Below are 20,193 nucleotides of genomic sequence, written 5' to 3' on the forward strand. Positions count from 1 at the left end.
TTAAAAAATTAATCATGTTAACATGTAGCCAAAGAAACACCAACATAAAAAATTGTTTCCAACAAACCAACATGCAGGTTCAATCAGAATATTTTTTAAAGCACTGGAAATATCAACATTAGAAAGCCAACCAATCTGTGTGATCAAAACTTTGATGAGGGCAATGGTGCAACTGTTTCCACACCACAGTGGGATACCCTGGATTTCCAACCAGTAGCGCAAAGAACTGAAATAGTTAGCAGCAAACCCCTTATTGAAGGGATTAAACTATTAATATGGAGAAAACTGCTTTTTTCTTCTATACAATCAATACACTATAGTATAATACAGAAAGCTGATACAAAAGAGTGAAATGGGCCTCAACTCTTACATATACTACAGGAACTTGTGTGTTTTCTCAGTGGCTTGTCCTTTTTTCACCTGGCTTTCTTTCCTCTGTTTGCAAGAATCTGATCTTCCTGAACCAAATACTCTTGCTAAGGAGAACAAAAACAGAATTAAACAACTATATGTTCAGTAATAGTAGAGTCTACAATTTTGCAAATAAAAGTGTCAGATATATAGCTGAGAAATATTAGTAAGACTGAGGAGAGAAGTTACATAAGAATGCAAACAAAGTTCTTGAGATACCATAGGCAAGAGAGTTCATAGACAAGGAAAAACCTCTCGGTCGGTTTGAAGACTTGGGGAATGGAGGTAAGATTTTTGGACTCATGATCAAAATAGACTTAAAACAATAGCTACAAAAATGAAGAAAGTAATAAAGACATTTGCTAGACCAAGAGGGATAAACAGAAAAAAAGAGCAGAAAAAAATAAAATCATAAACAAAGAAGTGATGATCGGACATGTTAAGGCAGAAATAGTAAAGACCAATGAAGAATACAGCAGTGCACAAATCCCAATTAAAATTTCATTTCCATTCTCTATTTCAGTTATTTCCCTCTTCAACTTATTTATTCTGATGCTCACATCTACACCTGCTAGTAGTCACAAACTCCCACCTTTGTGCAGATTCCTACATTCAAGTCACAACCCCATTTTGCTTGTCACTTTGCAATATAAAAGGTTCACTTAACCATAATTGTTAACCTTGTATTTCCATCTCAACTAGTAATACTAACAACTAAACACAAATTAACAGCAGTAGCACCTACTCAATCAATGCATTGCTGAGCAACATACTAAGTGCATTTCTCTTAATCAACTGACCATGTGTAAGCCAGTTACACAGGCAACTTAAAAGTGTTTCTGTTCCTAATTATCTATTGTTACGAAGATAGACATTATTTGAATAATGAATTCAATCATGTAATTCACACACTTCTACTTCCTGAACTCTATGAAGGCTCCCATTAAAAAAAACTAATTAAAAAAGGAAACGCAATGTGTTTTTTAATATTACCAGCAAAAAATCTCAAATTCCCACATTGTGTTTCTGACTTAGGCTATGGCTACACTTGCACTTCAAAGCCCTGCCCCGGCAGCGCTTTGAAGCGCTAAGTGTAGTCAAAGCGCCAGCGCTGGGAGAGAATAACGTACAGCATTTCACCACACTGGCGCTTTGCAGCGCCGCAATTTGCAGCGCCGGAGAGGGTGTGTTTTCACACCCTGCTGCAGCGCTGCAAATTTGCAAGTGTAGCCATGGCCTCAGTGACTGGTATGACATCTGATGGCCTAAGGCATGAAAGCCTTGACAGTGAAATACAATTTTTAAACCATTTCTTTGAGACTTCTAATGCAAACTTTTGCTTCATTATTTCCACTTTTCTGATCCTCCCCAAAAGGAGGAGGGAAAGGAGCTCGATGGCACCTTCTTAATAGAAAAATAATGACCAATATTTCCATCAAAAAAGATGACAATTACATGTTATTCAATCAACACTTATGCTGTCTACAAGCAAATGTTATGGAAAAAATTCTATTTTCTCCTTAGAAAATTGCTTTAGGATTTACACATAAGAAAGTTAACACTTAACTCCCACTTAGCATTCACAATGGTCAAGGATCTGAGTCAGAGTTTCATCATGAAAGGATTGCTTTCTAGAGGAAACACCAATCTAAGTTCACCCAGATAGAGCTGGAATCTAATGAAATCTGACACCTTTCCCTCCCGCCCTCCAAAAACAAATTTACATTGTATTATCAGCTAAGGACACAGCTCACAGATACACTTAGGCCAGCATGCATTAAGGGATTTATTAAAAACAGCATTACTGAAATATTCAGTGCAGACACTATTTTAAAGAAATCTTGTGAGCAATACTGCTCGCAGAAATGCACACACACATTTTAGAAAAAAATGTCTTCTCCATGTAAAAAGTCACACACATGCAGTAGTCAAGGTTACACAAGGAGATTTTCCTTTAAGTTGAGCAATTCCCTTTTTGTACTGCAGCTTTATCAGAAATGAATAGGTGCACTCCTCATTAAATGAACATGATCAACCTTATGATTGGTCAGTGTATGTGTATATTTTATGCATGAAAAGATATACAGTGAGGAATTCAATGTCACTAGTTTTGAAAATATAAAATGGAAAAGGGTGAAGAATGAGGATGAAGTCTGCCCCCTCCTCTTCTCTCTCTTTACCTGGTTTTCCTCAAACACAAACACAGCAGCTACTTTATTCCATGAGATCCAGTTTAAGGTATCCCCTGTATTTCACTTCTCCAGACTTCAAGGAAAGAAATTAACCACCTCCAAACATTTCATTCCTCCACTCCCTTTCCAACAATATAAACATTTAGATTATCAGCACTGCCTTCAAATGAGCTAATCATCATTATTGTGGTGCCAAAACAACTACAAAGCAACGCTGGCTTTTAACAAAAAGAAAAAAAGAGTAATGCTACTTGTGTACTTATAGCATCAAATAACTCACTTCTTATAGTGGAAACAGCCTTATAATCTGATTATTTCCCCCTACCCCACCCCCTCAAAAGAAGGGATGTGTCTCTCTGACTTCATTTAAGATATTTCTTTTTTTTTTTTGCTTGTATTTAATCTGTTTATTGATTTCATTAAATAGTGTATGCAGTACTATAAGTAATGGGTACAGTCCCTAACACATCATTGCCTATTGCCATTTCAGAACAACCTGTGCCTTGGTTCACTTAAATAACTTACCCCCTTTTCCTTTCTTCCCCTCCTTGGGACCGTTCAGAGCCGTTCCCACTCAACGTTCCCCTTCCTAAAGAGAAAAAACGCACATACACAAAAGCCATCACTACTGCACCTCCTCCTTCCACCACCACCTCCCTCGGTTCTGTTCACAGGGGAAAAATACCATGGGGGAGGGGGCGGATAAGTCCATGTCACTTTTTGCTGAAAAAGGAGGTATCCAAGGAGCAGCAGCAGCAGAAGGTGGGGGGGGGGGCGGGGGTAGAAAAGCCAAGTTAATATTGCGGCTTCTCCTTCCCTTGTTTAAGTTGGGGGCAGGGTGACTGAGTGTGAGGAATCCTTATGTCCAACCCCTTCTTTTTCCTCCTCCTTCTGCCTCATCGGAAATCAGCTCCAGTCAGAGCCCCTGGCCCCAGGACTTTTCCCCAAGGTTGCCTTGGGGCTGTTAAAGCCGTGCGGGGAGGGCAGAGAAAGAGCGACCCTCCTCCCACATAGAATCAATACATCCGCGCTCCACGACCTCCCCCACAAAAATCTGGGGGGAGAGCAAAAGACAGAGAGATGGGGTGCAAGGGCACGCTCGTCGCGGGATCAGTGCCACGCAAGGCTCGAGGACTCCCCACAGACACATGGCAGTTTTGGGGGTCAGGGTCTAACTGACCCAGGGATGGGCGAAGGAGATAAAGAGATTAAATTAAGAGGCGTGGAGGGGTCTCTTCTCATGCGTGGCCAGTTCTACTGAACTCTGGAGACTGCGGAGGAGGCGGCTTTCGATTGGGAAGGGGGCCGGCCGGTCTGGTCTGTCTGCTCACGATCAGCTCCATTCACTCTCCCCAGGCTCGGGCAGGGGAAAGGGGCGCCCCTCTCCAGCTCTGAACGAGCTCCACGCAGGGGCCCCCTCCCCAGGCTAGGGGCTGCGGGACGAGGAGGGTGTCCTGCCCCCGCAGGCTCCGCGCTACCTGCCCAGCTCCCGCACTGAACTCACCCAACAAAGTTGCTGCGGCTGCTGCAGGAGCCTCCGCGCTGCGCTCCCTCCCCAGCTCCCGGGATGAGCTCACCCCGGCGCCTGCTCCGCCTGCTGCCAGAGGAGCTCTCGCGAGAGGGGGGGAGGGGAATAGCCTTCCTGCAGTTACTATAACAACGGCCAAGCGCTGGGCCTAGCGGAGCGGTTGCAGCCTGCGCAGGATGAGGGGGTGTGTCTGTAGCTCCGGGGCTCGCCCGACCACCCCCGGAGCACGTGGGGACCATTTGCCCCCCCCCACTTCGGCGCGAAAAGCCCGCGCAACGGGCGCCCGAGGTGGGATGAGACCGTAGGGTCCCGGGCTCTAGCCAGCCGAGTTGGCCACGGAGACGCCCTTAGAGTCCGGATTTCGGGGAGGAGCGGACAGGTGGCAGAGCAGGGGCGTTATACCAGGTAGTCAATCGCAGTGTGCGGTAGGGACGTGCACAGGGCCCTTCGGGGGCTGCCACAGGCTTTCACCACCGCTGGGTCAATGAATGTATGTTTTTGGCCATGGCTACACTTGCAAATTTGCAGCGCTGCAGCAAGGTGTGAAAACACACCCTCTGCCACTGCCTGTTAGTCTATAAGGTGCCACAGGATTCTTTGCTGCTTCTACAGAACCAGACTAACACGGCTATCCCTCTGATACTTGACACCCTCTCCAGCGCTGCAAATTGCGGCGCTGCAAAGCGCCAGTGTGGTGAAAGCCCCAGCGCTGTACGTTATTCCCCACAGGGAGGTGGAGTAGGGACAGCACAGCGAGAGCTCTCTCCCAGCGCTGGCGCTTTGACTACACTTAGCGCTTCAAGTGCAAGTGTAGCCACGATGTTTGTTTAAAAAGAAAAAAACCCTTGGGCTCCCCATCCATGCGTAGTAGGGAAACCACCTTTGAAATGCACCTTCCTCCCCCTCCCCATGGCAAACCCCACAAGGCAACTCCACCCCACCCCCAACAGCTAGTAGAGAGCTCACCCATAGAGATTAGATTGGTATGATCGCACCTCTCCTCACTCTCACATGACACAAACCCTCTCTCATACACGTGTGGTGCGCTTTGCGTGTTGGGAGGCAAACACTTGTGGTATTTTCAATACTTTTGATCTGTTATTGCTTAAACTGCGGAATTGGGAACACTCTAGCTGAATGCAAACTTTTAGTGTTAGATATCCCAGTGTAATGTGATAATAATGCAAATCTTTAGACCCATGTAAAAAAATAATCCAGCAGATTAGATTATTTTTCTGGCAAATCCATAACAAAATCAACCAGGCCAGTCAAATACCAGCCAGGTGGTAACCCTGCCGGGTAAGGTTGGTGGGATGTCTGTGCCCATCCAGGGGTCTCCAGCAGTCAATAGGACTCAAAAGATTCAAAAATCAGGAGTCAGACCCTTAAAAAAATCATGAGATTGACCCCAAAATCCTGAGATTAAATTGTGTTTTGTCTCACATGAACACATGGCCCCATTGTATTGGGCACTAGATACAAGAGACAGTCGCTGCCCTGCAGAGTTATACTCTGTCTAGCACAAAACATGGTGTTGAGTTTGTGATGTTGGAACTGTGCTCATCAAACCCATCACAGAGGTGCTTTTATGACTCCCATTACCATATTATCAGAGAGCCTCACACACTTTAATGTATTTATCTTTGTAGGACCCTGGTAAGGTAGGAAAGTGGTATTATCCTCATTGTGTAGATGGGGAACGGAGGCAAAGAAGCTAAGGGCACATCTACACTGCAAAAAAAAAAAAGGGGGGGGGGCAGCGAGGCCCACAGCAGCAAGGCCCAGAGCCCAGGTCAATCAACTTGGGCTCACACTACAGGGCAAAAATAGCAACGTAGAGGTTCCTGCCCATGCTGGAGCTCGGACTTTAACACCCACCCTTTGTGCAAGGTTTCAGAGCCTGAGTGAGAACATCTACACTGCTATTTTTAGCCCCATTGCATGAGCCTGAGTTAGTTGATCCAGGCTCTGAGACTGCTGTGGGATTGGTTTGTTTGTTTGTTTTGCAGCGTAAACATGCCTTAAAGTGACTTCCCCCAGATTACACAGTTGTCATGGGGCAGAGCAGGGAATTGAATTCCACTCTCCAAACTCACAGACTGATGCTGTGACCACTGGTCCATCCTTCCTTTCTATATAGGGGTTACCAAATGTATATTTGATAGTAACAACTTAATTCCTTACATTTTTCTGTGAGGCTGGGAGTTCATTTCCCAGACATGAGGAAGAGCTCTGCATGGCTCAAACTTGTCTTTCTCACCAACAGAAGTTGGTGGGTGAGGTAATATCTTTCACTAGACCTTTTCTTTGTGGGCAGGTGGCATGTGTGTGCATTTGATGCAAGCAGGTCATGTTCCTCAAAGACCAAGTACAGCTCTTGAGACCCAGAGTGGCTGAAGCAGAAGAGCTAAGGGAGACAGAGATACATATATGAGACATTCAGGGACATAGCAGAGCGTTCCCACTCCAGTCTGATGACCTCTGCTGTTCAGGAGGATGAAAGTCTATGGGAAGGAGAACATCAAGCTAGAGCGGAGGGAAACAATCTCATAGTTGAGACCCTCCTTCCAGATAATGTTATGGTATCCACTTGCACTGAGGATACCCTTCCTGGGAAGGGAACCCCAGTTATTAGGAAGAGACAGGTAATAGTAATGGGGGATTCAGTTATTAGAAATAGGTGGGTTTGTGATGACCAAGACATCCACATGGTGAATTGTCTGATGGGTGCGAAGGTTGTAGACCTCTTGAGACATCTGGATAGATTTATGTGCAGTGCTGGGGGGAAGCTGGTTGTTGTGGTACATGTAGATATCAATGACATAGGTAAAGGTAGGAGGCAAAATTTAGGCTGCTAGGTGAGAAGTTAAAGTCCAGGGCCTCTGTGGTAGCAGTCACTGAAATGTTTCCCGTTCTACACGCAGACCTGCAGGGTTTCAATCCATGGATGAGATGGTAGAGTAAGGACCAGGGATTTAGGTTTAGTAGGAACTGAGGAATCTTTTGGGAAAGGAAGAATGGGCTACACTTAAACCAAAATGGAACCAGTTTGCTGGCATGTAAAATTAAAAAGTTCATAGAAGAGTTTTTAAACTAAGGGCTTGGGAAAGTTGACAGGAGCAAAGAAGCACACAGTTTGGACAGATACATCCCTTATCCTACTAAAGAGGAGAGAATAGAAGTTGATAAAATACAGGTAGGAACTGAAGAGAAACAAGCAAATGAAAGAGTCCTATTCAATTACATCACGTGAAGGCAGACAATTAAATATTGACAAATTTTATAAGTGCATATATAAAATGCAAGTTTAAATACTAAGATGGGTGAACTTGAGTGCCTGATATTAAATTAAAACATTGATACAATAGACATCACAGAAACTTCATGGAATGATGATAATCAATGGGACACAGTAATACCAGAGTTGGTCATGCTGGTGGAGGAGTGGCATTATATGTAAAAGAAATCATAGAATCTATTATAATAAAAAGCTTAAATGAATCAATTTGTACCATAGAATCTCTGTGGACAGAAATTCCATGCTTGAATAATAAGAGTCTAGCAGTAGGAATATATTACTGATCACATGACCAGGTTGGTGACTGTCAGTGTGAAATGCCCAGCAAGATTAGAGCGGCTACAAAAACAGAAAACCCAACAATAAAGGGGAATTTCAGCTATCCCTGTATTGATTGGGAACATGTCATCACAGGCTGGGCTGCAGAGATAAAATTTCTAGACACCATTAATGACTACTTCCTGGAGCAGCTAGTCCTGGAACTCACAAGTGGAGAGGCAATTCTTGATTTAGTACACAGAATCTGGTCCACGTGGTGAATATAGCTGAACTACTCTGTAATAGCAATCATAATGTAATTAAGTTTAACATCCTTGTAGTGCAGGGAATACTAAAGAAAGCCACCATAGCAGTATTTTAACTTTAAAAAGGGGAACTACACAAAAATGAGGAGGCTATTTAAGTGGAAATTAAAAGGAACAATCACATGAGTGAAATGCCTGCAAGTTGCATGGAAACTTTTAAAAAACACTATAATAGAGGCTCAAACTATATGACTATCCCAAATAAAAACAACAGTAAGAGGACAAATAAAAACCACCAGCATGGTGAAACAACACAGTAAAAGAGGCAGTTAGAGACAAAAAGGCATCCTTTAAAAATTGGAAGTCAAATCCTACTGAAGAAACTAGAAAGGGGTATTAACTCTGGGAAGTCAAGTGTAAAACTATAATTAGGGCAGCCAAAAAAGAATTTGAAGAGCAACTAGCAAGAGTCTCAAAATCTAATAGCAATTCCTTTTTAAATAGATCAGCATCAGGAAGTCTACCTAACAATCAGCGGGGCCAATGGATGATTGAGGTGCTAAACAAGCACTCAAGGAAGACAAGGCTGTTTCAGAGAAGTTAAACGAATACTTTGCATCAGTCTACACTGCCTTTCTTTTATGGTGACAACTCTGAAAAACTGTCCCAGACTGATGTGTCAGTAGAGGAGGTTTTAAAACAAATAGATAATTTAAACAGTGATAAGTTACCAGGACCAGATGGTACTTACCCAAGAGTTCCAAAGGAACTCAAATATGAAATTGCAGAACTATTAACTAACCTATTGCCTAAATCACCCTCTGTAGCAGATCATTGGCAGATATGTTATGCCAATTTTTTACAAAAGTCTACAGAGGAAATCCTGGTAATTACAGGCTGGTAAGCCTAACTTCAGTACCAAGTACATTGATTGAAACTATAGTAAAGAACATAATTATCAGGCTCATAGATTATGACAATATGTTGGGAAAGTATCATCATGGTTTTTGTAATCATGCCTCACCAATCTATAAGAATTCTCTGAGGGTGTGTAACTGGTGCTTGCTACTCACTGCTCAGGAGCGCCTCCTCATGGCTTATCTGAGGAATTAGCTCACCACTGTCCGTGCCCCATCCAGCAGTCACTCAGGCCATTGCCTCAGTCACTCACTCTGCAGTCCCTTTCTCACTAGTCAGGAGCATCTGCACCTCTCCTTTGTGGCTTAGTCCTCCAGCTAAGTCACAGTTGTGTTCCCCTTCTGGGGTCTCACCAAGTTCTCTCTCCACATAGTCTCAGGCAGACTCTAAATCCACTCTGCTGACTGTGCCACTCTCACAATGGCTTGTAGGGGAACCCCGTCCTGCCCTCTACTCTGGGTTCCAGTCCAGGAACCCTCAAACCAGCCGTTCACGTCTATAGTCCCTCAGACTTTACTGCTCCTTCCCTGGACTGCTTCCTGCATTCCTATTAAAGGCTCCTACTCTCCCGCCTTGTATCAGGCTTCCTCATTGTAGCTCTCTTCCTATCATCAACTCCTAGGTTTACAGAAGCCCCGCCTGCTCATGGGCAGCAGGTATCACAGGCTAGGAGAGGCTGAGCCTCCCCAAACAGCACTGCATGGCCCAGCCCCCCACCCCCCCCACCCCACTTCCTGCTGGTGCTCTTCCCCTGTGGCTGGGCTGGGGCTAGTGGGGGCCGACCTGCAGCCCAGGACTCCGGGCAGCTGGGGCATGTGCTCGTGCCACCTTCCAGGGTTGGAGGGCTGTGCCGCCCACCCAGTGCTCCGGGGGTGGAGGGCATTGGGGGCCACATTGCCTGCCCAGTGCTCTGGGGCCAGGGGCACTGGAGGCTGTGCCGCCTGCCTGGTGCTCTGGTGCTGGGGGCTGCACCACCAGCCTGCCCAGCACGCCAGGGCTGGGGCATCAGGGCCGACCACCACGGTAGGGTGGGGGTGGCTCTGGGCTCCGGCAGAGGAGCGGAGCAGGGCAGGGGCTAGCCTCCAGAAGTGTGTCACCCATGTGCCTGCTCCTACCCCCTCCCCCACCATGAGCTCAATTAGTATCATTGTCCCTTAGCTCCCCAGCAGATGCAGCCTATGACTAATTGTTCTCTCTTGCCACCTTAACCCTTCAGTACCAGAGTGGGGTGAACACCTCATCACAGAGTATGAACAAACATGTAGACTAAATGATCCAGTGGATATAGTATACTTGGACTTTCAGAAAGTCTGGACAAGGTCCCTCACCAAAGACTCTTAAGCAAAGTAAGGAGTCATGTGAGAAGAGGGAAGGTCCTCTCATGGATCAGTAACTGGTTAAAAGATAGGAAACAAAGGGTAGGAATAAATGGCTGTATTTCACAGTGCAGAGAGGTAAATAGCGGGGTCCCCCAAGGATCTGCAGTGGGACCAGTGCTGTTCAACATATTCATAAATGATCTGGAAAAAGGGGTGAACAGTGAGGTGGAAAAGTTTGCAGACAATACACAACTATTCAAGATAGTTAAGTCCAAAGCAGACTGCAAAGGGCTACAAAGGGAATCTCACAAAACTGGGTGACCGGGCAACAAAATGGCAGATGAAATTCAGTGTTGATAAATGCAAAGTAATGCACCTTAGAAAACAAGCCCAACTATACATACAAAATGATGGAGTATAAATTAGCTGTTACCCTCTCAAGAAAGAGATCTTGGAGTCATAGTGGATAGTTCTCTGAAAAGATCTGCTCAATGTGCTGCAGCAAGCAAACAAGCTAACACAATGTTAGAAACCGTTAGGAAAGGGATAGATAATAAGATACAACATATCATAATGCCACTGTATAAATTCATGGTACACTCACACCTTGAATACTGCTTGTAGTTCTGGTTGCCCCATCTAAAAAAAGATACATTAGAATTGGAAAAAGTATAGAAAAGGGCAACAAAAATAATTAGAGCTAGGGAACATGAGAACAGATCAAAAAGATTTGGACTTTTCAACTTGGAAAAGATGCAACTGAGGGGGGATATGATATAAAATCATGAATGGTGTAGAGAAAGTGAATGAGGAAATGTTATTTATCCCTTCATATAACATACAAACCAGGGGTCACCCAACAAAATTAATAGGCAGTAGGTTTAAAACAAACACAAGGGAGTAATTCTTAACACAGTGCACAATCAACCTGTAGAATTTGTTGCCAGGGGATATTGTGAAAGCCAAAAGTATAACTGGGTTCAAAAAAGAATTAGATAAGTTCATGGAGGATAGGTCCATTCATAGCTATTAACTAAGAAGGTCAGGGATACAACCCCATGCTCTGGATATCCCTAAACCTCTGACTGCCCAAAGCTGGGACTGGATGACAGGGGATGGATCACTTGATAAATTGCCCTGTTCTCTACACTCCCTCTGAAGCATCTGGCGCCAGCATCTGCTGGAAGACAGGATACTGAGCTAGATGGACAATTGGTCTGACCCAGTATGGCCATTCATATGTTCTTACAAATATAAAATAAAACAAAAAACTCACACTTCAGTGGCAGCTCATATCCCACAGGGCTGGACCCAGTTCCCTGCTCCAGATGTTGCAACTTGTGCACACAGTTGTCCAGCCACCCTTCCATCATCATGATTTGAGCCGGGGGGGAGCAGCTGGGCCATTTGAATGGCACTGAATTTGAACGGCATTGCAACACCCAACCCCATCCCCACATGGCTAACATTAAACAAAATTAACTTCTCCCAAAATAAAATAAATTAAAAAATATATATATATATATATATATATAAAAACGGGGCTCTACTGAGGTATACAGTTCCCCATTAGCTCTAATGTTACACCTGTGAGTATGAGGCCTGCTTTCTGGAAGATAAGTTTATTCAGTCAAGTTCTGACCTTTGTGGTACTTACACAAGTAGGATCTGCTACTCCTGGAAACAGGCAAAATCTCCAACACGTGATATTAACCTTAGGTTGGGATCTGCCAGTCAAATCAAAGCAATTCCCCTCTCCAATGACTGTCAGATCACAAGTTAATAACATGGCTGCAGATGACAAGAAATGAGCACACAACATCAGCACCTCCTCTTCCATGCTGGATTTTGCACAGCAAAGTTTTGCATTTTTTGTCATGCTCAGAGAACAAGCAAGATTTTTCTTGCTGAAGGATCTGCCCTTGTTGAATACTTCACAGATCAGCATTGGCTTGCTCTGAATACTTCTCTTCAGGGACAGACTACAAACCACTTCACTATGGCTAATGTAACTGAAGCTTTCATTGACCAATCTCTAAAGCTAAGATTCTGCATCAAAAATCTCTCGGTTTTTGTCTTTTCTTAGTGGCACTGGTGCGCGCAATATAATGGCATCTAGAGCAGGATACGTAATGCAAGTCATTTTCAGTGAGCAGTTGTTTCAATGTTCAAATGTACACTCTAGCCGTGTTTGCTTTCTGGGAATGTTTGGGCAATAGAGTTAACCAAGACCTACATAAAGATCCAAGTGACTTGCAAGCTTCTGAGAAGGTTTCTGCCTAGATATCATGTTGATGGGTGCCCTACAAATGCTTGGATGAATTTCCAGTGTATTCTTTCTCTCCTGGATTTTCATCTTGGGGGTCATGACTACATTACTTCTCTCATACTGCTAAATGGGAGGGGGCTTCAGCTACATTATAAAATGGTCCCAGGACTGTCCCACTATAGAAAAGGATGAGAACTATTGATCTAGAGCACTGGATAGTTACATTTTATAGATCTAAATAAATCCACATTACACCCTCCATCCAAGGATCTCAAAGTACTTCACATATGTGAAGAGGAAAGTTAAAAGTTTCAGCCTCAGTCCTATGAAGGGATTAGTCCAAATGGACCTATACTCTCCAGGCAGGCAGAACCATCAAAATTCAACATTAGATGTGATTTTACCAGCAGATTGCATGCTGCTGTGCAACTGGACTTGTCACTAGAAAATCAGATCATGTCAGAACATGTCATTGCTGATAACACTACTGAAGCTATAGGTTAACCATGAACATATGCACAATGTTAAACTTGACCTATCCCTGTCTACACTGACTGCAAAGTCATGTTTAACATCATGTTAATTAACATGACTCTTCAAGGTCATGTTCTAACACAAACTCATTTACTAGTGAATACAAGCTCAGTGAGGAGGAAACTTTACATACTGGGAAAGGAAGGCTGCACTTCTAGCATGTTCCTTACCCTAATCACAACAATTTGTTTCAAACTAAGGTCCGCATCTTGCTACTTTTGTGAAAATAAGGATTACCCCATGAGTAGGAGCTGCATGCTCCTACCCAAAGGAAAAAGCCAAAATGGACAAAAAATTGTCACAATCATCTTTCCATGTTTAATTGAGACACATAACCATAAAGATATTCTGTCTAATGTATGCAGGATATCTAAGTTTCTCACCCATTCATTTTCCTTGAAATCTCATTTAAAGAAACACTTGCCCTATACTTTTTGTTTTTAAAATGTTTGTCATCTTTACTAACTTTTATCATTTTTATTTTGAAGTATGAAAATAATTTTTCTAGGTCTTTGTCATGCTTTTTGTGGAGAAGAATGGGCATATGGCTAAAGGCTTGTCTACATGGGGAAATTGACCAGAATAGCCAATAGCTGTTCCAGAATATCTCCCTGTGTGGACATGCTATTAAAGAGTAAAAGTAGTTTTATTCCAGAATAATTACCCAGCTTTAGAAGCACACTAATTATTCCAGAATAAAGTGACTTTTATTCCATAATAGAATGTTCACACATGAAGCTATTGCAAAATAGCTTATTCCACAATAGCTGTTCCAGCCACTTTCCCTTGTAAAGAAGCCCTAAGAGATGGAAACTTCTGAATGTCAATCCTTCTGTTACTGACTTGTGTGTAGCCTTTGCAAATCAGTTAATCTCCCTGAATTACTTTCCTTGTCTGTAAAATGAGGATAATGATACATACTTGCTCACATCACAGGGGTGTTATGAGGATTAATTAACATTCATACAGCACTTTGAAGGTGTAAAATGTTACATATTTAGTATTATTGTTTCTGATTAGATCTGGTCACAACTAGAGTCCCAGAGCCAACTGTGACGGGTTCCCCCCAGGGTGCCACCTGGAACTGGGGTACCATTGAGCCCCCTGACCCACCCTAGCCTGGGCTCTCTCTTACACTGTACTGCTGTGACAAACTGCCAGGCTCTCCAGGCTTTAGCCTGCACTTTCGCCAGCATACATACAGGTACATATACACCCATCTGCAGTTACATGCAGGCGCTTTGACCAGCCGCTGCAGTCAATGTGGAGAGGAATATGCAACAGCCTTCTGTCCCTGAGTTATGATTCCAACACAGTGGTTTAGATAAAGCAAAAATAACTTTATTTACTATAAAAGATAGATTTTAAGTGATTATAAGTAATAGCAAACCAACCAAAGCAGATTACCTAGCAAATAAACAAAAAAATGCAAACTAAATTTAATACACTAAATAGTTTGGATTGAATAGCAGATTCTCACCCTAAGAGATGATACAAGCAGGCTGCAGATTCTTAAGGGGCAAGTTGCACTTGCTTACAGCTTGGAATCCCCAGGTGTTCTATTCACAGGCTAAAAATCCCTTTGGCTTGGGTCCAGCACTTCCCCCAGTTCAGTCTTTGTTCCTCAGCTGTTTCCAGGAGTCTTCTTGTGTGGGGAGTGAAGAATACCCAGTGATGTCCTTCCCCGCCTTATATAGCTTTTGCCTATGGCGGGACCCCTTTGTTTCAAAGTTTATTTCCCAGACCAGTCTGTTGAAAAACACTGACATCCCAAGATGGAGTCTAGAGATATGTGGTTGCATCACATGTCTTTGTAGAGTCATAGCAGCCATTACTACGAGGCTGTCTGTAGCGTCCTCAGGAAGATTATATGCATGCATATAAACAGGATAATCAGCAAATCATAACCTTTCCAATGACATTTCACATGACTTATCTGGCATAAAATACATCATAAGTATGTCATAATCATATCATAATAATATCACTGTGAAGAATATGAGGTGCAGTGTCACCCCAACTACCCCAAAAGATTGGAAAGTTTGAATCAGGATCTGAACTTTGCGGAGCTGCTTCCAATAGAACATACAATTTTTTAACTGATGAATATCAACAATATGCTCAACACTGTATAGAACATAGCATTTTCCTTGCCCCAAGGAGGAAAAAAAACAATATAAATTGGATATAAAATGTATCAGCTGACTAGAGAATGGATTTAAACACAGAGACAGCCAGGTAGAACCCTTGATTAATGACCTTCAGGACATGATACAAGGCCCATCTTTTCACTCTGCCTTCTGAGAGGTTGTATTAAGTAGGGACAGTTTTCTTTTCCTATCTTTAGAAGAGATGGTAGAGAGTTCTTGACAGTGGGATAGATTCAGTAATTTACACCTCTGTGCCAGCTTATCTCACTACTCCAGATGGGGATTTTATCCTGGCAGGACGTAGACAGTGTTCTCACTTGTCCCCCCGCCCCCCTCAGCTTTCCTCTGGGGGAACAGCTTTAACTCAATGTCTACAGAAGCTCCACAGAGATGAAGTATAGAATCATTACACTTCCCAATGCACTGACCACACCATCTTTGCAGCCAGTGTTGCCTGCTTTTTGAGCTCCATGAACCCTTTGTGGCCTCCCCAGTATAAGGGAGTTTGCAGCCATTTTGCACAGCAACCTTTTCAATAGTCACTCACTTACCCTAGATCTGGTCAATTTTGTTGATGTAGATAATTAATGATGGGGTTAAAATGTTTAAAGTAATTACAACTAGAGATAGGATCAGCCATTACTTATAGTTTAAAAAATAGAATGATACAGGATTCATAAAGTTTATAATTACAAGGAAATGCTTCTGACTTTGGTATATTAATAGAGTTCACGGGAAAAGTTTGTTTTAAAAAGAAATTTGAACAAACAGGAACTATGTATAGCACACTAGGGCAGAGAAAGTTTGTAGCACAGAAACAGCATAGAAGAAGTTATGTAGATGAGCATGAAAGGAGAGGACACAAAGAGGATTGTTAGGTGAGAAGTATGAAATTAAATGGTCGCTGTCAAGGCTGACAGGCCACAAACGTGACCTACCAACTGTATGTAGATAACAGAAGCCCACACTTTCACATTTCAGTTTCTTCTTGCCAAGCCTGTCTTGTTTTCCAGTCAGCAAGCACTTTACCATAATTTGCAAGAATCTGGATGATTCTTATGCATTTCAGCAATTGCCTACCCACTGAAATACAGCAGATATGCTCAGATACTATAGTGATGAGGGCCACTTAGTTTCTAGACAATTAGATATGCTTGGCAGAAAAAACTGTAGCACACACAAGTGCAAAGAGAGACACGTGTCTTGAATCTGTATTTGTAGGGATACCAATGAGCATAATTTCCATTTTAAGACAAACATTGTTTGCAGTGTTGTTGTAGCAGTGTTGGTCCCAGAATATTAGAGAGACAAGGTGAGCAAGGTAATATCTACTTATGCTAAACAATCTGTTCCACGTTGTATTTAGCTGTGAAATTCTGAGTTCCTTTCCCAGACCAGAGGAAGAGCTCTCCCTAGCTCAAAAGCTTGTTTCTTTCACCAACTGAAGCTGCTCCAATAAAAGATACTACCCTGCCCCCTTGTCATTTTAAGTCTAATACAGATCTTATTTATTAAATGAAATTCTTGGATCAGGAACACTTTCGATAAAAGCCCAAATGATAACTCTGATTTATGCAAAAGTAACTGCAATCAAATGTAATTTGAAGGTATTTTTAAGAAAGATGTTAGTGTTTTTATTTTAAATCAACACTTAGCAATACAGGAATTGCCATCCCAGATCAGACCAGTGGTCCACCTACTTGAGTCCAACAGCAGCCAATATCACAGGCTCCAGAAGATGATGCAAGTAAAACTGTAAAAGAATTATGGAATCTCCTATCCATAGAGGAAGTTTTTTTTAATTTGCAAATGAAGAGGGACAATCTCTGTCACTGAAAGTAATGAATACCATAATATTTAAAAAATAACATGTATACCACTTTTAATCCTGAAGGATTCCAAAGTATTTTTACATACTATATACTGTATTACACAAAATGTGTTAAAAGAACATTATTGAGGTTGCAAAATTAAATACACAAATATTTGGAAATGCCAAAATTAATATTACCTATGCTATTTTAATTTGCACCCTTCCCAACCCACATGTGAATACATTATGATACCGTCTTTAATTCCATGGTCATTTGCTATTTTTTCCACAGGACCATTCAGTGCATAGGATGGATGTGTTCTGGGGGTGAAGTAGGGTTGTGGAAAGAAGGAGATTGTTGTCTGTAGGACCCAGCTTCCTATGATGCAGAAGTTGGAAGGTGTGTGGTGAATGAGAAAGGGTGTTGCCCGAAGAGAAAGGATGGTTTCATGGTCAAGGCAGTTGAATGTTACCCTAGAGAAATGGATTCAATCCCCACCTATACCAGAGTTCCTGTGTAGTTCTAGTAAAGTAACTTACACCAAACTTTTCACAGGTGGTCGCTCTTTTTGAGTTTCTCATTTTGCAGAAATGAGGAGTGCTTACAGCTGCAATTCAAGTCAATGGGAGCTATAATTTAAACATATAAAATGCTAAATATTGCTAAGTTTGCTGAAAAATCAGGTCTTAGGAATTTTGGCACCCAAAATTAGTGGACTTTAATCTCTCTGGGTGGGAATCCACAAAGAGATTTAGGAGTTGCAATGTGGAGTGTCACAGCATTATCTTTTAGGCACCTAGAAAATCCAGGAACAACACTTCAATCAAGAAAGCCAAGTTGGTGTGTAGGCTCCTAGGGCCTATACAAGGAAAGGGGAGGGATGGGCACCTCCTCTCTCCAGAAAAGCCAGCATGCTGGGCCAGGAGCTGTCTAAGATAGGCAATGGGAGATGCCAACCAGATAGGTTTGTGTTAAGCCCCATCCCTCTGAGATTGGTGCCTAAATCCAGGCTACAGGGAGCTCAACTTAGTGACACATAAATGGACACCTGCTGCCTGGAGTGGATGGCTTAGGCACCTAAGGTATTTCTTACAGAATGAGTTAGGTGTCTGCCTTGCTCCAGGCAAAATGTGTGGCAGAGGGTTCTGCCCACTTTATAACTTTTAGTGTAGTGGTTAGAGCACTCACCTGTGATAAAGGCAACCCACATTCATCTCTCTCCTCTGATGAAGGGGAGAAAGGATTTGAACAGGGGTCTCCCACCTACCAGAAGAGTACTCTAACTACTGAGCTATGGGGTATTCTACTATGCAGGTTCCCTCAATCTCTCCTGTTGAAGCTGTTCCACTGTGGATAAAGAAAGAGTAGTTGGAGCAGGTAAGTATTTATCCACAGTGGAACAGTCATTGGGCCAGAGAGAGAAAAAGAGAATTGGAATGACTCTGTATTCCAGTGGTTAGGGCTCCCTTGTGGGACTTGGGAGACAATGGGTCCAGTCCCCCTGCTCCAATCACTCTTTTATTATTTATCCATAGTGGAAAGCTTCAACAGGAGAAACTGAGGGAGCTCCACATCAGAATATCCCATGCCTCATTAGTTAGAGCACTCTCCTGGTAGGTGGGAAAACCCTATTCAAATTCTTTCTTCCTCTCTTGCAGAGATGGGGGAATTGAACTTTGACCTCCCACATCCCAGGTCAGTACTCTAAGAAATAGGCTAAAGTTAAAAGAGGGGCACCACTTCCATTTCGTGGATCCCACCCTTCTATGCCTCAGTTCCCCATCCGCAAAATGGGGATAATAATATCATCTCAGTTGTGAAAATAAATTTAATAATAGTTGCGAAGCACCCATACTATGCTGATGAATGCTACAGAAAAGCCCAGGAGGAAAATAATAAATCTGTCTTCAGAGCAGGGTTACAATAGCATTCAGTAAATAAGGCATGGGGCCACACACAGCAGAACAAAGTGAAAACAAAATAGTGAATAACTGCTCATTAATTGAACACCATTCATCTTGCTCACTGAGTAAGGCAGGGGTCTTCTGGAAAATAATAGTATGTGATCATGTAATTAAAGGCTGTATCGTAATGCATATGTACAAGGAGGGTGAATTAAGGTTGTATAGTCAACCCACTCTGCCCAGGCCCCCCACAAATGCACAGTGACCACAAATGCACAGTGCCCTGCACAACATCACCCCTGCCCACAGCTCTACAACAACTGCCCAGCACCCCCCACAGAACCCCCACTCCCTAGTGCCCCAACACACACAGATCTTCCCTGCCCCTTCACAGCCCAGCACCCCCCACACACAACTTCCCACAGACCCACTCGCCCAAGCCCTGCCTCCCAGCCGCGCTCACCGGCCCTACTGGGAAGCGATTGTGTCTGCTGGGCTGAGCTGGCAGCGCAGCCAGGGCCGGTCCCAGGGCCGGGAATTGTTCTGGCCCCTCAGGAGTGGCACGATTAGCCAGGCTAGGACCTGCCCGGCTGGGCTCCCCCAAGACACACTTGTCTGGAGGGGCCCAGCCAAGCCCTCCACACTGTCTCCCCCTCCACCTGGCTGAGACTGGCCAGGCTTCTGCACCAGTCCCAGGCAGCTCAGCTCCGGGGAGGCAGGTGGGGACCTTTGGGTGGTGGGAAGCAGAGACTGCCTGGAGCCGGAGGTGCACTGGGTTTCCAGCCAGGGGGCTGAGAGGAGCAGGAGGTGGGACCAGGGAGCGGAGAGGAACACTCGGCCAGACGGCGGGCAGCGCGAGAGGAGCCAGCGGGGTCTCAGAGTGCAGTGTAAGCAGAGCAGGCCGGGGCCCCTTCTGAGCATGGGCCTGGTTCCATGGAGCTGCTGGAGCCATTGTAAACCCGGCACTGCCCATACCACCTGCCCAGGCTATAACAAGAAGTTCTCCTACCACTGTAATGCAGTTACCTCTCAGGAAGGGAGGAGACACACAATAGCCATTTAACATCACCATCAGCATCATCAAACAGTTTGAGAGAGGAAGTGAAAAGAGTGTAATCCAACTAAAGCACCGCGCCCGGAAGCAGCCAGCACCACATCCCTGCAGCCCCTGGGGGCGGGGTGGCAGAGGGCTCCGCGCACTTCCCTTACCTGCAGGTACCTCCCCTGAAGCTCCCATTGGCCGGACATTCCCTGTTCCTGGACAATGGGAGCTGCAGGGGGCGGTGCCTGGAGGCAAGGGCAGCGCACGGAGCCCTCAGCACGGACGTGGTG

At 43.9% G+C, this 20,193-nt stretch overlaps 1 protein-coding gene across 7 annotated transcripts in view; it reads right to left on the reverse strand.

The window, feature by feature from the left end:
* Positions 1-4,291, reverse strand: part of SIPA1L1 (signal induced proliferation associated 1 like 1) — a 382,714-nt gene extending 378,423 nt beyond the window's left edge. For 4 of the 7 annotated variants that reach the window (XM_039534592.1, XM_039534586.1, XM_039534589.1 and 1 more), the window contains exons 1-2: positions 4,108-4,291; positions 3,129-3,192 (exon numbers count right to left, since the gene is read on the reverse strand). The gene's annotated coding sequence lies outside the window, so the exon portion shown is untranslated. Of the gene's footprint in view, positions 1-370; positions 477-3,128; positions 3,193-3,783; positions 3,901-4,107 lie in introns of those variants that run through there. The other 3 variants (XM_039534585.1, XM_039534584.1, XM_039534593.1) reach the window with 2 other exon arrangements.
* Between the last annotated feature and the right edge of the window lie 15,902 nt (positions 4,292-20,193).

Source organism: Mauremys reevesii, linkage group 4 (genome assembly GCF_016161935.1).
Source record: "Mauremys reevesii isolate NIE-2019 linkage group 4, ASM1616193v1, whole genome shotgun sequence".
In the NCBI taxonomy this organism is placed as follows: domain Eukaryota; kingdom Metazoa; phylum Chordata; order Testudines; family Geoemydidae; genus Mauremys; species Mauremys reevesii.